The sequence below is a fragment of the Sus scrofa genome, chromosome 17, assembly GCF_000003025.6.
Source record: "Sus scrofa isolate TJ Tabasco breed Duroc chromosome 17, Sscrofa11.1, whole genome shotgun sequence".
Lineage (NCBI taxonomy): Eukaryota > Metazoa > Chordata > Mammalia > Artiodactyla > Suidae > Sus > Sus scrofa.
In genome coordinates, this window is record NC_010459.5 from 3,224,541 (window position 1) to 3,242,088 (window position 17,548).

A 17,548-nucleotide genomic window follows, 5' to 3' on the forward strand; every position below is an offset into this window, starting at 1 on the left:
ACTGCCTGGAATGTTTTGCAGTGGCAGCAACAGGGGTGTGTTCCCTGGGGTTTGAGAGCACCAATAGGTGGTGTTTGGTCACAATGCCCTCTTCTGTGGTGCCTTTGAGGTGAATGGGGCTGCAAGTGGTGTCCGTTCACAGACCCCTAGTGGTGGTGAGCCACTCCCACCTCTGGATCCAGAGATAACTGCAGTGGTTTGCACCTGCCTCCTGTAGACTATGCTAGAAGCACCTTGTCCTGGTTAGCCCCCACAGGAGGTGCTGCACAAGCTGCTCCTAGTTGCAGTTTCCTGGGAAGGGACAGTGATCAAGCATCTGGGCACTGCCCAGAGTGTTTGGCAATGGTAGCAGAGGGTCAGGTGTGCTCCCAAGGGAGTGAGAGCAACAGGTGGTTTTCCATCACGATGTCCTCTGTAGTGCCCTCTGAGGTAGTTGGAGCTGCAAGTGATTTTTGTTCAGGTCCCCCAGTGGTGGTGGGCCATGCCCACCTCTGGAATCAGGCATAACTGAGGCAGTTTGCCCCCACCGCCTGCAGACACACAAGAAGCACCCTGTCCCACTTAGCCCATGCAGGAGGTGCTGCTCCTAGTTGTAGGGTCTTGGGAAGGGACAGTGACCAAGTGTCTGGGTGCCGCCCAGAGTGTTTGGCAGTGGTAGCTGGAGGGCAGGTGTATTCCCAGGGGAGTAAGAGCAAGTGTATGGTGCTTAGTTGCAGTGCCCTCATTTTTCTTTTTTGTCAATCCCTGAGGTGATTGGAGTCACAGGTGAAGCCCATCATAGGTCCCCAGTGGTGGCAAGCCATGCCTCCATCTGGCCTCTAAGATGACCACCGCTGTCTGTCCCTGCCACCTGTAGATGTGCAAGAGGCACCATGTTGCACTTAGCCCCCTGATGCCCTTAGCCCACACAAGAGGTGCTTGGCCACTCATAGCCTGCACAAGAAATGCCCAGTCGCCCCTAAACAAGCAAGAGGCTTTTTGCTGCCTGTAGCCTGCACCAGAGCCACCCCACCCTCTGAGAGCCGCAGGCATGTGCACACTCTGGCACAGGGAGTTTCCTATGGCAGTCTGCCTCTCCTCCTCTTGCCCACCCCAACAGTGGCACCTTGCCTCTCCTGTGGGTCTGGACCTTTCCCCTGGTTCCTTCTACTGTGGTGTTCCCTTCCTCAGCCTGTGGTGTACCACTCCCCGCCCATAGCACACTGCTCCTTAGCCCCTCAGGCTGTCCCAACAGAGCCAGCCCCAGTCTTCTCCCCAGGACTGGCCTCCAGAGCCTAAGTCTCAGTGCCCAGCCCCCACTGGAGCATCTCAGCTGTGGTGTCCAGGCTGGTGGTTCAGATGATCTGTGCAGCTCTCACTCTGCTTTACTGTTCTTGGTCTATCTGCCACGCTTTTCTCAGCAACTTTCAGGTATCTCTGACTCAGCTGATCTCTTTCTTCAGTGTGAGCAGTTAGGTGGCTTCCCAGGATGTGGGTTCCTTTTTACCTTCGCAGCTCCCTCTCAGGAATGCTAGTCCTGCCCTGATTCCTTTTCTCTCTTACTCTTCTTTTCTTTTGTTCTACCCTGTTATGTCAACAGTTTCTTGCCCCTTTTCGAGGTTTAAGTTCTTCTGCCAGCATTCAGCTGATGTTATGTGTGAGTTATTTTACTTGTAGATGTGTTTTTTGATGTGTTTGTGGGAGAAGGTAAGGGCGACCTCTTACTCCTCTGCCATCTTGCCTACTTCTATTTCTGGATTTTGATTTAAGGTGAGAGTCATATGATTCTACCTTTCACTTGAACACTTAGAGGCTACTGTAGGGTTATTAAATGGCTTAATTTCAATATTGTTGTGTCTCAGAGAATAGAAAGGTCTAAGGAGAGGGAGAGAGATGCGATGTGGCCAGTGAGTGGAGCACTCAGAACACATGTAACCTTTACGCATTAAGTTCCCTATCTTATAGGGATGCAGTGCATACTACCCAAAAACAATTACAATAATAACACCAAAAACCACTGATTACAGATCATAATAGAAATAATAATAATGGAAAAGCTTAAAATATTGTGTGAATTGCCAAAATGTGACACAGAAACAGAAATGAGCAAATGCTGTAGGACAAAATGGTGCCGATAAACTTGCTCAATTTAGGGTTGCCACAAAACTTGGTTTTGTAAAAAAACAATGCAAAGCACAATAAAATGAGGTATAATATATATGACAAAGGCCATTTGTGGCCTACAAAATCTACTTTCTGGCTCTGTACAGAAAAAAGTCCTATAACTCATTTTCTAGAAGATTTTTGCCGTCTAGACTTCCAATTCATTTTTCATTTTTATATTTTCAGTATTAATTCATATATTCAGTTCATTCATCCAAGAAAATTATTCCTGGAGTTCCTGTCATGGCACAGTGGAAACAAATCTGACTAGGAGCCACAAGGTTGCAGGTTCAATCCCTGGCCTCGCTCAGTGGGTTAAGGATCTGCTATTGCCGTGAGTGAGTTGTGGTGTAGGTTGCAGACATGGCTCTGATCTAGCATTGCTGTGGCTCTGGTGTAGGCCAGCAGCTATAGCTCTGATTAGACCCCTAGCCTGGGAACCTCCACATGCCACGAGTGTGGCCCTAAAAAGGCAAAAAGACCAAAAAAAAAAAAAAAAGAAAGAAAAAGAAAATTATGCCTAATAATTTACGTTTGGTCTTTTCTTATGTTTTTTGTTCAAGGATTTATGGCTTATCTCTGCCTAATAACTTTTAGAACATGGTGTTAGTCTGGTATTTTTATAGTCTTAATTAATCTTTTTAATGTGTCTGCTCCTAATGGAAGTCTATAGCCTGATATGCCCTTTTTCCCCTCTTTTAAACAGTTATACTTCTCAAATATTTTATCACTTTTATCCTATTGGCCCTACAATGGAGAAACCCAAGCATCAGAAAACCAGTCACTGGCTCCTCAGCCTATAAAATGGAGCTACAGACTAGGATTTTCTCTTCACTTCCCCATTGGACATTCCTTAGATCATGATTTGCCAGCCCTGGGTAGAGAAGAAGGGATGGAAAGCAAATGCTAGAGATCAATTAATGCGCATTTATTTTTCTGGGGTCTTTATTTATGGTATCTGCCTCAAGATGATAGTGGAGAAAAGCAAGGGCTGAATTCCAACAAATGTCCCCTTTACTACTTTATTCTGCCTTCACCCCTGGAGGTTGTCTTCTGCCTCAGGTCAAAGTCATTAACTTGCTCAATTATTTCAAAGCACCCTGCTCACCACCACCACCCATGACTTTAAGGGTTTCCCATGGTTTTCTGGGTCTTTTTCCCCTTTAATTCCTCCAGGTTTCATCTCAGAAGAAGGAGTTTATAATAGATGCTGAGAGCATATTCTAAAATTTTAAGCTAATATACTTTACACAAACTTGGAAATTATACAGGAAAAGTTTATATTTAGTATAAAAAATACACACAAGGCAATTAACATGCTTATTGAAATCATTGATTAAATTATATCCTGACAAATTTAAGGTATAATTTTCCAAATCAACTCTGCCTACTTAACTGCAAAAATTGGGCAGGCAAGTTCAATACCTCCTTCTCAAAATTATTTCTGGTTACATAACACATACAAAATAAGGGTTACAGTGATATTTGATTGATTTTACAAAGTGAAAGGAACTCTAAAAGAGGAAAATGAACAGCTAGCCAGATAAAGTTGTCTTCCTGAGAGAAGAAAGAATGGAATCAAAGCTGGCTGGATGCTGTCAGTCCCTGACAGAAAAGCTGGAAAGACAAAACAGAATCCTTTAGCTTAAATAATCCACACATAACCCACAGGCTCCACAGTGGGAATATATAGTTACCCTGTTCCTGAGAATTAGCCCTCTGTGTGATTTTATAAAGTCCCAAACAGTTGCCTCAAGTAGAATGTTCTATGAATATATTTAAATCTTGCTTGCCATGGAATATATTTAAATCCTTCTCGGCTATTCAGGAACTCCATGCATTTATACATGTATTGAAAATGTGGCCATTGTAGCTGATGAATCTGAAACTGGATGGGAAAAGAAAGTGCTTTGTTAAATGCTTCATAGCAGCTGCATGGAGTCAATTTGCACACATTGACAAGTCAAAGGTCTGATGGAAAAATCACCACTTTTTCTTGAAAGATGTTGACAGGAAAGGGGCACTTGCTGTTTCAGTGGTGCCCTAAAAGTAAACAGGCAATGTCGTTGAGATAGAAATGAACATTGAATAAATATACATACTTATTCAATTTATTTGAATGACTGGAAAAGAAGAGTCTATTGTTTTCATGGTTTGGGGTCATTATTAAAGTTTGAAATAATTACAATAAGTAATAGTCATCACGATACTAATGTCAAATCACACGGACAGACATTCTTCAAAAAAGAACTTTACATAGGTGATTTTTGTGCAGTCACTTGTATAAGCCATATATTGACTTTTACAGAAAGCAAAATGGATGGACATATCTGCATGCTAAAACCACCAGCCTATGAGTATATTAGTTCTAATCTAGCCACTGACTCTAGTCACATAGTTTATCTGTATACTATGGTATCTTTATTTGAAAAGAAGTAGTAATATGTTTTGCCTTTTCTTAACGTCTGGAAAAGTTATAGAATTTTTTTCTTTGGCTGTGCCTATAGAATGTGGAAGTTCCTGGGCCAGGGATCAAAACTGCTCCACAGCAGCTACCTAAACTGGTGCAGTGACAATGCCAGATCCTTCACCCACTGGACCACAAGGGAACTCCCGGAGGATTGTAGAGTTTAAGTAGATAGCTAGAACTGGTGAATTGTTACTCTGGTAGGGAAAGAATAATTTCCACATGCATATAATTAAAAGAATTAATAATCAGTGGCCCTTTGCCGTCATTGATGGATCTTCTGACACAATTTAAAAGTTCACCCAAATTTCTTTTTTGACCTTGAGAAATGTAGTATTTAAGTCAAGAACTTACAACATTTTAAAACAGGTTTGGAAAGAAGGGAAAGTGAGAAGAAAGTAATGAAAGTATTCCACTGTTGACAAATGTTTTCTTTCCTGGAGAAAACAAACAAACGAACAAATAAACAAAAAAAAAAACCTTGACATTTTTCATGCCTATCATAAGTTCATGTCCAAGATAAACCAAAACAAACAAAAGCATCCCCAGGTTCACCCTAAGTAAGGTAAGGTTGAACAGCTACACTGATGGGAAAAATGATAGTTTTTTTTTTTCTTACTTCTTTATTACTGGCATGGAAAAATATTCCAATAAATCTGGTTGAGTAAATATAAATACATCTCCCCACCCTTACCACAAAAGAGTTATTCAAAGGTATGGGACATAGGAGTTCCTTTGTGGTGCAGCAGGTTAAGGACCTGGCATAGTCATTTCAGTGGCTTGGGTAGCTGCTGTGGTATGGATTTAATCCTTGGCCTGGGAACTTCCCCATGCTGTGGGTATGGCAGGGATGCTGGTCATGGTACCCAGTTCACAGACCAGCCGCTCATCCAGAACCCAGCAGTATTCTCCCAATGGGCCATTCCAGTCATTTCTTCTGGCTGTGGAGGCTCTAAGGCCACCTGCCCATCTCCCCGGGGGCTCTATGTGCTACCTAATATCTTTTTATTTATTTTCTTTCCTGCTTCAAAGTCAGGTAGAGTCCATTTCTGTTTACATGTAATTAAGATCTGTGACTGATAGAGCTTCCTGGTGTTATTGAAGCTCTCCTTTAAGAATGTATTAATTGTGTGCTTTAAAAAGAACATCTCTTCATTGGGGGGTGGGGAAGCCCCAAATATTCAGTTCACCAAATAAAGTATGTATCAGTATGTATAAAGCAGCACTTTTCTAAATTATCTTTTAATAATACTTTTTAAATGTGTTACTCAAGAAAAACCTGATCCTTGTAGCAAAAAAAGAGACTAGTGATAAGCATATAAACACACACACACACACTTTAAAATTCCATTACCCAGAGATTAAATATTGTTGAATAAATCCTCACAAACTTTTATACATGAGTTTGTGTGTAGGTTTATAGCCATTTACCACTGTTCTTTTTTTTTTTTTACAATGCATTATAAATAGCTTTCCTCTTCAATGAAAAGTTTAAATCAAATTTTAATGTTTGCCTGATAGTGTTATATACATTATTTATTTAACCAGCACTACCATATTATTGGGTAAAACATTATGCCTAATATTTCAATATTGTAAATAATACTGTAATGAACAGAATACTACATGCACTTTTTTCACATCTGCCCTATTTTCTTCAAAGAGTAGAACATTTGAAAGACAGTGGTTCATCTGTAAAAGAGGAGACGTCTCCAAAAGTGATCCTGACATGTGCTTTTACCTTTTGTCAATATTCTTTGCTCTTCTTTTTACATTCTTTTTTATTAAGGTAACATTTGTTTATAACATTATATGTTTCATGGGTATAACATTATATTTCTATTTCTCTATATGGTACAGCATTCTCACTGTCAAAAAATTTAGTTTGCATCCATCCCCATACAGTTGATTCCTTTTACCTATTTCACCTTCTCCCTGCCCCTCTCTCTGTGGTAACCACTACTTGTTCTCTGTATCTACATGTTGCTTTTGGTATGGTTTGGTTTGGTTTATTCATTTATTTTTACTTTTTCTTGTTTTTTATATTCCAGAGTTGAATGAAATGATGTGATGTTTGCTTTCTCCATCTGATTTATTTCCTTCAACACAATGCCGTTTAGAACAGCACTGTGCCATGGAATTTTCTGCTGTGATGAAAAAAATATTTTGTGTCTATGCTGTATAACACAATGGCCACTAACCATGCACGACTATTGATCACTTGAAATGTAGCTACTATAATGGAGAAACTGCACTTTTAATTTTTAATTAATTTAAATTTTTAAAAATTTAGACACCCACATGTATCTACATGGAGCTACTATGTCAAAAAAAGTATATTTTCATCATTTATGACATTTTTTGGACTCTACATTATAAAATTATAAAGTGATCTCTGGTTTTATACGTTCTTGTGTGAAATCCCTTAACATTTCTCTTATTGAAAATGATTTTTTGACATTTTACATCACATACACTTGATTTCCTGCAGAACATGAACATAACATCCCCTAAATAGGAAAATAAAGATAAATTGCCTTTATGTTTCTCAAAGATGATCATTAGCCTATATTTCTTAAGCATGTTAATATCAAGAGTGTCAAAGTGACAGAGAATCTGTGTCAAATCTATTTTAAACAAAGCATTTGCTACATTTTTACTGCTGCTTTTCATTGTTCCTTAGCCATCAACTTTTTAGTTTTTGAACATTTCAATTTAGAAATATTCTATTTTATTTAGAATTTCTTCTTAGAAAACTACTTCGTATTTATTTTTGGTTTATAATGCGGTATCTAACAGTAATTTAAATGTGTGTCTTTAATCTCCATTAATGTCATACCTTCATCATTCATGTACTTTGATTTATTTTCAATTTCTTTATTTTCTAACAACTGAAGTACTAACATGTATATAAACTAAGTCAAAATGTCTTTCCATCAAAACTCCTTAGATCTTTTTCTTGTCATCTGGAATTTAAGATTGCAGCCTTAAACTATGTTACTGGTTGATTTGTGTGTCGGGGGGAGGGGGAAGGTGGAGGATTGAAATCTGTTTTTTTTTTTTTTTTCCTGAAAGGATATTGTTATGAACTAAATTGTGTTTCCTCTAAAGTTCATATGTCCTAACCCTCATTATGCCTATATTTGGAGAAAAGGCCTTTCTGGAGGTATTATGTTAAATTAGGTCATAAGGGTGGGCCCTAATCCAGTAGGACTAGTGTCCTCATAAGAGGAAAAGGTCCAGAGATTCTTATAACCTGTACAGAGAGAAGATGCCATGTGAGGACTCAGAAGGCAGCTGTCTGCAAGTTAGGAGGAGAGGCCTCACCAGAAACAACCTTGTTGGTCCTGGAAAATTAACGCAGATGTTCTTGAGATTTCTCCTTACACTTTGTTTCCAACTAAATTTAGGAACATCTGTTATGCATATGAACACACTACATTCTCTGTCATCTCGTCTCATTATTTTAATTGTGTGTTGTATCCCCTGCATTTAGGAAACAGTGCTGAAGTTGTTTTACACATCACCAACTGAATTTTCTTCAGAAGCATTTCTGTTCTTTATTCTCAATATGAATTTCCATTTGAATCATGTTTAATTATTTTTATCAGGCATTTGACATAGACCATTTTATTTATTTCAAATCTTTATTACCTACTTTTTTTTATCCTATTCTGTCATCTATACTTCCATTTTGTTTATTTGTCATCTCAATTTGTCCTCTCCACAAGACTTCAGCCTTTTTTCTAAACAGGCCATTATCTTTATTTAGTCTGTAGTTATCATAAACTTTTCATGGAATTTTTAAATATATCCTAGAATAGATCATCTTTAGAGTTTTGCTTTTTTCTACTGGGAGAGACTTTTTCTCATTATTTGCAATTATTTTAATAGCCTACACTTAGTTTTATTTTTTTTTAATCTATTTATTTATTTTTTCTCTTTTTGCCATTTTGTGGACGGCTCCCGCGGCATATGGAGGTTCCCAGGCTAGGGGTCGAATCAGAGCTGAAGCCACCAGCCTACACCAGAGCCACAGCAACGTGGGATCCAAGCTGCATCTGCAACCTACACCACAGCTCACAGCAATGCCGGATCCTTAACCCACTGAGCAAGGCCAGGGATCGAACCCACAACCTCATGGTTCCTAGTTGGATTCATTAACCACTGCTCCATGACGGGAACTTCCTACACTTAGTTTTTTTTTTTTTTTTTTTTTTTTTTTTTTTTTTTATTTTCCCACTGTACAGCAAGGGGGTCAGGTCATCCTTAGATGTATACATTGCAGTTACAGTTTTTTCCCCCACCCTTTCTTCTGTTGCGACATGAGTATCTAGACATAGTTCTCAATGCTATTCAGCAGGATCTCCTTATAATGGAGCTCCCGTCATGGTGCAGTGGTTAACGAATCCGACTAGGAACCATGAGGTTGCAGGTTCGATCCCTGGCCTCGCTCAGTGTCTTAAGGATCCGGCGTTGCCATGAGCTGTGGTGTAGTTTGCAGACACGGCTCGGATCCTGAGTTGCTGAAGCTCTGGCGTAGGCCAGTGGCTACAGCTCCGATTAGACCCCTAGCCTGGGAACCTCCATGTGCCAAGGGAAGCAGCCCTAGAAAAGACAAAAAAAAAAAAAAAAAAAAAAAAAAGCCTACACTTAGTTTTTATTCTTATTCACACCTGAACCAAGAATATCTATACAAACCTGGGATCATTTCATTTTCTTCATTCCTGGTTCCTCATCTCTATCCTCAGATCTGCAGTGGGAGGGCTGTTGATGTTAATAGCTTCATGTCAATTTATTTCTAATGTTCTGTCTCCTCATTAATCCACTTCTTTCCTCCACTGCCTAGTTTTCTAGTACCTAAACTGATATAGCAGAAGAAAATAATAAATTTTTTGTCCTTCTCCTGGGTCTGAAGTTTCCAGAATGTTCTCTATCAGTACTCCACTTCTACTTCCTTTCAGCAGTTTGCTGGGATTTTTGAATTTTTCTCAAGATGAAGAAAACTGACAAATGAAGAGGTGAGAGCCAGGAAATGGTATCTACCTGCCTCACTTGCACTGTTTTAAGGATGTAGGAAAACATTTGTAATTCTGTTTACATATAATAAATTCTAAATTTCTGTGTTATAGAACAAATATTTGGGAACATTGACAAAGACTGTCTCCTTGATCAAACTCTAATGTGGCTCCTCTGAACTCTCTTCTTGACTAAGCCCTGAATTTTGGTCTCCCTTGTTCATCTCTGCATTGTCCAGTTTTATCAAAAATCCTACTAAGTCAGTTTAGCCAGATACCCCCTACTTTCAATATCCCATCACTCTTGGTGTCTGGTCAGGTTCCTCATTTTCCACCATGTCCTGGGTGATGTCTCATAACCCTGGCTTGCCTAACAGCAAAAATTCTGTTAGATCAATTCAGCCAGAAGCCACACCCCTGCACCCTAGTGTTTCCTCTTAGTAGTTTTCCATTCACTGACCCCTACACACACACATGCACACACACACACACATCTCTTTGGATATAATTTCCCATTTTCCCTTGTTGTCTTGGTAGTTGAGCCCAATCTTTCCCCCTACTATACAGCCGCATGCAGTAGTCCCTGTATCTATTGCAATAGTCCTGCAATCAGCCTTAATGTTCATTAACAAGTTTCATGAATATTTTATCTTTAATAATATGGAGCATCTTCTTATTTTTGAGTGGTCTATTTTATGAGGCAAAGATGTGATGTGTCATATATTACAACATGAAGAGAGAGAGTGAGAGAGAGCCAGTGTGTATGTGTATAATTGCATCAATTAATTGCTTACTAACATAAAGAAAAATTTTGCAGTAGACATTTGTTACATATAGCAAGACAATTACTTCACTTCTATTGACCTTTTTACTGTTTCAATCTCAGCCCCTATATTAAATTGTAAACTTGAAAAAATAGCTTTTATAAATCTCAAAAGACAAATTTTATTTAAACCACTGTAGTAAAAGAGAGAGACTTCAGTTCAGTTGAGTTCAGTTGAGAACCAAGCTCATCTCTGAATAAAGCAAAGACAAATTTATACCTACAAGCAGAGTGAAGAGGTCAGGGGTAGAAAAATTACTAAAGAGAGACATCAAGGGTAGTGGTATTCTTGCTACACTGGGTTAATGCGTATCTTGCTAATGGCAGACAAAAAACTTACATATCAAGAATTAGGGATGAGGAACTTGATCACATATCAAGGATCAGGGGATTCTCACCAAAACTATGTTTAGTGAGTCATGGCACAGAAATGCAAGGCTGAGTCCTGTTTAGAAGAGGGTCCAGAGGATTTTGACCAAAGTTTGGTCAAAGAGGAAGTCTTGTCACTAATGGCACTAATTTCCTTTGGATATCATCAGCCTATTTATCAGTCTCACTTTTCAATATTGTACGTGTTCATTCTGTGCTACACTTTTTTAGACATTTTAGTAAGATTATAAACAAATAATCCACCGGAAACAGATAATCAGATAGCTTTCCTGACAGAACTTTACAAGTTTTATTAGAAGGTAACAAGTTCACAACCAGTGCCATATTTCTTTCAATGGAATTTAAATAGAAAGTGGAATGAAAATTCAGTGTTTAAATATACTCAATAGTTTAAATCATCCCTTGTAAACTATATCTAGCCACTTTTGATGGAACATGATGGAGGACAATGTGAGGAAAATGAATGTATATGTATGTATGACTGGGTCACTTTACTATATAGGACAAATTTATAGAACATTGAAAATCAACCATAATAGAAAAAACAAAAATCTGAAAAAAAGATTAAAAAAAATCAACCCTTGTAATAACTTTATCTTTTTCTATTCTTCATTCTTCCCTAAAATTTGTCAAATAAGAAAATATTTTACCTTTTAAAATATTTCCTTGTCACTTATAATTACTTTCTCACAGAAATAATTTACGTAACTTAAAATTGTAAATAAAATACCTAATGCTATGAGTAATATAGATAGTATAAATGTAGGCAGGGAGATAATTGAAAAATGATATACATGTGTACATGTAAATACATATGTATGTATATGTAAATAAATAATTTTATTTATTTATAATAAAAGAAGAAAATAAGCAAAAATAAAAAAACTAAATCCATGAAAGAGTCAAACAACATGCGTATTGAAAATATTGATATCAGTTTGAGTACTAAATTTTTCTAGAAGTAATTCCCAGAAGACAGAAACATGGTCAATTCAAGTGCCCACAAGATAAAAACAAACCAAGTTCTCAGGAAAATAGCAACTATTTTGGGATGATACTGGATACAAATTTCTTCCAGGGCTCTGATTTCAGATCATTAAAATATGTTAATATCATTGGTATAGTTGCTATCTATGAAGATCCTTTGTTTGCTCTACACTTTGCTTAGTGAAGGACAATTTTGACTTTAACACCCCACTTACAGCAATGGACAGATCATCCAGACAGAAAATCAATAAGGAAACACAGGCCCTGGATGATGCATTAAACCAGATGGACTTAATAGATATTTATAGAACATTCAATCCAAAAGCAACAGAATACACATTCTTCTCAAGTGCACATGGAACATTCTCTAAGGCTGATCACATCCTGAGCTACAAATCCAACCTTGGTAACTTTAAGAAAATTGACGTCATATCAAGCATCTTTTCCGACCACAGTGCTATACAACTGGAAATCAACGACCAGAAAAACACTGCAAAAAACACAAACATGTGGAGACTAAACAACATGCTACTAAACAACCAATGGATCACTGAAGGAATCAAAGAGGAAATTAAAAACACCTAGAAGCAAATGACAACAAAGATACGACACTCCAACACCTATGGGATACAGCAAAAGCCGTTCTAAGAGGAAAGTTTATATCCATACAAGCTCACCTTAGGAAACAAGAAAAAGCTCAAATAAACAACCTAACTTTACATCTAAAGCAGCTCAAGAGAGAAGAACAGATAAGACCTAAAGTTAGTAGAAGGAGAGAAATCATAAAGATCAGAGCAGAAATCAATGAAATAGAAACAAAGAAAACCATAGAAAAGATCAATAAAACGAAAAGCTGGTTCTTTGAAAAGATCAATAAAATTGATAAACTCTTAGCCAGACTTATCAAGAAAAAAAGAAAGAGGACTCAAATCAATAAAATTAGAAATGAAAAAGGAGAAGTAACAACGGACATCACAGAAATACAAAGGATCATAAGAGACTACTATATGCAACTCTATGCCAATAAAATGGAAAACCTAGAAGAAATGGACAAATTCTTAGAAAAGTACAATCTTCCAAGACTAAACCAAGATGAAATAGAAAAGATGAATGGACCCATCACAAGAACTGAAATTGAAACTGTGATTAAAAAACTCTCAACAAACAAAAGCCCAGGACCAGATGGCTTCACAGGCAAATTCTATCAAACATTTAGAGAAGAGTTAACATCTCTCCCTCTGAAGCTATTTCAAAAAATTGCAGAGGAAGGGATACTCCCAAACTCTTTTTATAAAGCCACCATCATCCTGATACCAAAACCAAGCAAAGATACCACAAGAAAAGAAAACTACAGGCCATATCACTGATGAACATACATGCAAAAATCCTCAACAAAATATGAGCAAACCACATCCAACAATACATTAAAAGGATTCTACATCATGATCAAGTGGGATTTATCCCAGGGATGCAAGGGTTCTTCAATATCCACAAATCCATCAGTGTGACACACCACATTAACAAACTCAAGAATAAAAACCATGTGATCCTCTCAATAGATGCAGCAAAGGCCTTTGACAAAATCCAACACCAAATTTCTGAAAAAATTCCTTCAGAAAGTGGGCATAAGGGGAACCTACCTCAACATAATAAATGCCATATATGACAAACCAACAGCAAACATCATTCTCAATGGTGAAAAGCTGAAAGAATTCCCACTGAGATCAGGAACAAGGCAAGGATGTCCATTCTTGCCACTACTCTTCAACATAGTTTTGGAAGTCCTAGCCACAGCAATCAGAGAAGTAAAAGAAATAAAAGGAATCCAAATTGGAAAGGAAGAAGTAAAACTATCGCTATTTGCAGATGACATGATACTATACCTAGGAAATCCTAAAGACTCTACCAGAAAACTGTTAGAGCTCATCCACGAATTTGGCAAAGTCGCAGGATACAAAATCAATGCATAGAAATTGACGGCATTTCTATACACTAACAATGAAAAAGCAGAAAAAGAAATTAGGGAAGCAATCCCATTTACCAATGCATCCAAAAGAATAAAATACCTAGGAGTAAACCTACCTAAAGAAACAAAAGACCTATGCTCTGAAAACTCTAAGACACTGATGAAAGAAATCAAAGATGACACAAATAGATGGAAAGATATACCATGCTCGTGGATTGGAAGAGTTAATATTATCAAAATGACTATACTACCTAAGGCAATCTACAGATTCAATGCAATCGCTATCAAATTACCAAGGACATTCTTCACAGAACTTGAACAAAATATTTTAAAGTTTGTTTGGAAGCACGAAAGACCCAGAATAGCCAAAGACATCCTGAAAAAAGAAAAATGGAGCTGGAGGAATCAGGCTCCCAGACTTCAAACTATACTACAAAGCTACAGTCATCAAAACCATATTGTACTGGCACAAGGACAGAAATATAGATCAGTGGAACAGGATAGAAAGCCCAGAATTAAACCCATGCACCTACAGCCAACTCATCTACGACAAAGGAGGCAAGAATATACAATGGAGAAAGGACAGCTTGTTCAATAAGTGGTGCTGGGAAAACTGGACAGCCACATGGAAAAGATTAAAATTAGAACACTCCCTAACACCATACACAAAAATCAACTCGAAATGGATTAAAGACCTAGATATAAGACCAGACACTATCAAACTCCTAGAGGAAAACATAGGCAAAACACTCTGACACAAATGAAAACAACATCTTCTCAGATTCACCTCTTAAGAGTATTGACATAAAAACAAAAATAAACAAATGGGACCTAATCAAACTTAGAAGTTTCTGCACAGGAAAGGAAACCCTAAACAACACAAAAAGTCATCCCACAGAATGGGAAAAAAATCTTTGCAAATGAATCAACTGACAAGGGATTAATCTCCAAAATTTATAAATACCTTCTGCAGCTCTATACCAAAAAAACAAACAACCCTATCAAAAAATGGCAGAAGATATAAACAGACAGTTCTCCAAAGACATACAGATGGCCAAAAAACACATTTGAACTCACATTTAACCTAAATCATCATGTTCTATCTTCCATACTGCTTATGTAAAGAGCTTAGAAAGATAAATTAATTCTCTTCATCTCAGTTTTCTCTGCCTAAAATGGAGACAATAATATCTAGCACACAAGGTTATCCATCTGGTCAAGTTAGCCTAAATAAAACAGCAAAGCAGAGGCCAGGAGCATGGTGGATGCTCTCTCTTGATTGAATCTGAAATTCAGAACTATAGCAGATTGTATTCAACAAAGACAGCTGAACCAACATACACTTCATCCCACATGCCCTTGTTAAAATATGGTGTTGGCATAATTCCAACCAGTAGTGGTCTATGCTTCCCTTTTGTAACCATCTCAACCAAGAGTAGGCATCAGAAGTGACCTGTATGAACATTTGGGAATGGATCCTAAAGGACAACATGGCTTCAACATGATTTACTCTCTTGGACCACTCACTCTGGGGAAAAAGAAGCCTTCTTGATAAGAAGACACTCAAGCAAACTTGTGAGAAGAACTGAGGCCCCCCAGTCCATGGCTAGTGCTAATCTGCTGACCATGTCAGCGACCTGTCTCAAAAGTGGTGGGTCCTCTGGTCTCTGCCAAGCCTTCAGATACCTGCAGCCCCAGACCACATATGCCGGTGACTGCAGAAGAGACCCTGCTTGAGAGATGACCGCCAAGTAAGCTCTCTCTAGAATCCTAATCAACAGAAACCTTGAAACCCAAAATAAGTGATTATCATCTTTAGCCACTAAGATTTGGAGAAATGCGTTATAATAAATAACAGATAACAAATCAGGAACCATTGTCAGTTTGTTGATTAACTTTTATATGGAAATGACACAGTTATACTCATCTAAATTCTAAGAGCCAATAGGCAGTTTAACTTTCTTAAAATCTACTTTATATATCCAAATACAAAATGAAAGATTAAGTTCTACTCCTCTAAGTGAACCTTCTAAAATGTTTGTGTGTGTGTGTGTGTGTGTGTGTGTGTGTGTGTGTGTGTGTTTATAAAGCTCCTTATATTTTTAGGTACTAGATGGCTCTGAAGAATTTCAATAACATTGTTTCATGACATGGAAAGTGGGAAAACTCCAATATTTCTATATTAGTATTTTGTTATATATAATATTCCATTTGAAATAATATGAACTGCCAAAATTAATAAAATAAATATTCTAAACATTTGACAGTTTCATCTATATTTCCTAAATTCATACACTCAAATTATAAAAAATTTTATAGTTCTTTTCATTAAGATATGAGGAATGGCTTTATAAATTGATCATATACAGTACTTCAGATCAGTGAGTAAACAACTAGTCCCATTAAAAAAGATTTAATCCTTGAAAGGATTAAATTATTTTAATTTATTTTAAATTATTTTAAAAAGGAAAAGCAAGTCACAATTTGGAAGATTTTGATAAAGTACAATTTATAATTGGAATAAAATATTCACAATGCACATATCTGACAAAGAACTTGTATCCAAAATGTATAATATTTGAGCTTTAAAATTCAAATAATAAAAAACAACCAATTAGTAATAGTCAAAGATTTTAATAGATACTGTACCAAAAAATTATATGACCAATAAGTACACAAAAAATGCTCATTATTAGAAATAATGAGAGTAATACAAGTTAAAATTACTCTAAGATAACATTATAAGTACCCACTAGAATGGCTAAAAGTTAAGTTTGATAACAGCAAAGGTTAGCAAAGGTATGAGCAACCAGAACTTGACACATCGGTGTTGAGACTATGGAATGGAACAACCACGTTAGAAAACTGTCAGTTTCTCATATAGTTAAACACTTAGGAAAAAATACAGTTATTCCACTTCCAGTTATTTACTTACAAGAAAAAAAAAAGCATATGTCCACAAAAAGTCTTGTACGAAATGTTCATAGTGACTTCATATCTAACAGACCAAAACTTGGAAAAAAAATCTGAATCTCCATAAATATGTGAATAAATTTTGCTGTATGTTTATAATGGAATAATACTCATTAACAAAAATCAACCAGTTCCTAAAACACACAATGTAGATGAAGGGCAAAAAACAATTCTCAGTGGGCCAATGAGCTGTGGTGTAGGTCACAGACACTGCTTGGATCCCACCTTGCTCTGGCTGTGGTGCAGGCCCGGGCCCATAGCTCTGATTCCACCCCTACCCTGGGAACTTCCATATGCCACAAGTGTGGCCCTAAAAAAGAAAAAATAAATAAATAGAAAATAAAGAGTCATGTTGGCTACCACTGACAGTGAATTTGACTTCACTGATGTAGTGTGAGGTAGCCTCAAGCCAACTGTGTTCCAACATACATATGAATTACGTTGATTCTTTACAATACATAGGAATAAATTTTATAAATGGAAAAAATTTTTCTCTAGAATGAAGTTACTCCAGTACTAGATGTCTTTTTTAAATTTTATAATAAAAATCTGAAACTATAAACATACGAAAACATCAACATGTCCAGATATTAAGTTAAAAAATTCAAGGATAGAGTACATTCTATTTATTTGGATATTGGTTATGAGACTTGATTTCCCAGTCAACTTCCTCCAGTCTCTAAGGAAATTGGATATATTTTCAGAGCACTTATTACATGTAGTCAGCATATAAACATTTCATTTCATCCACGTAATATTCAAAACAATCAAATTAGATGTGT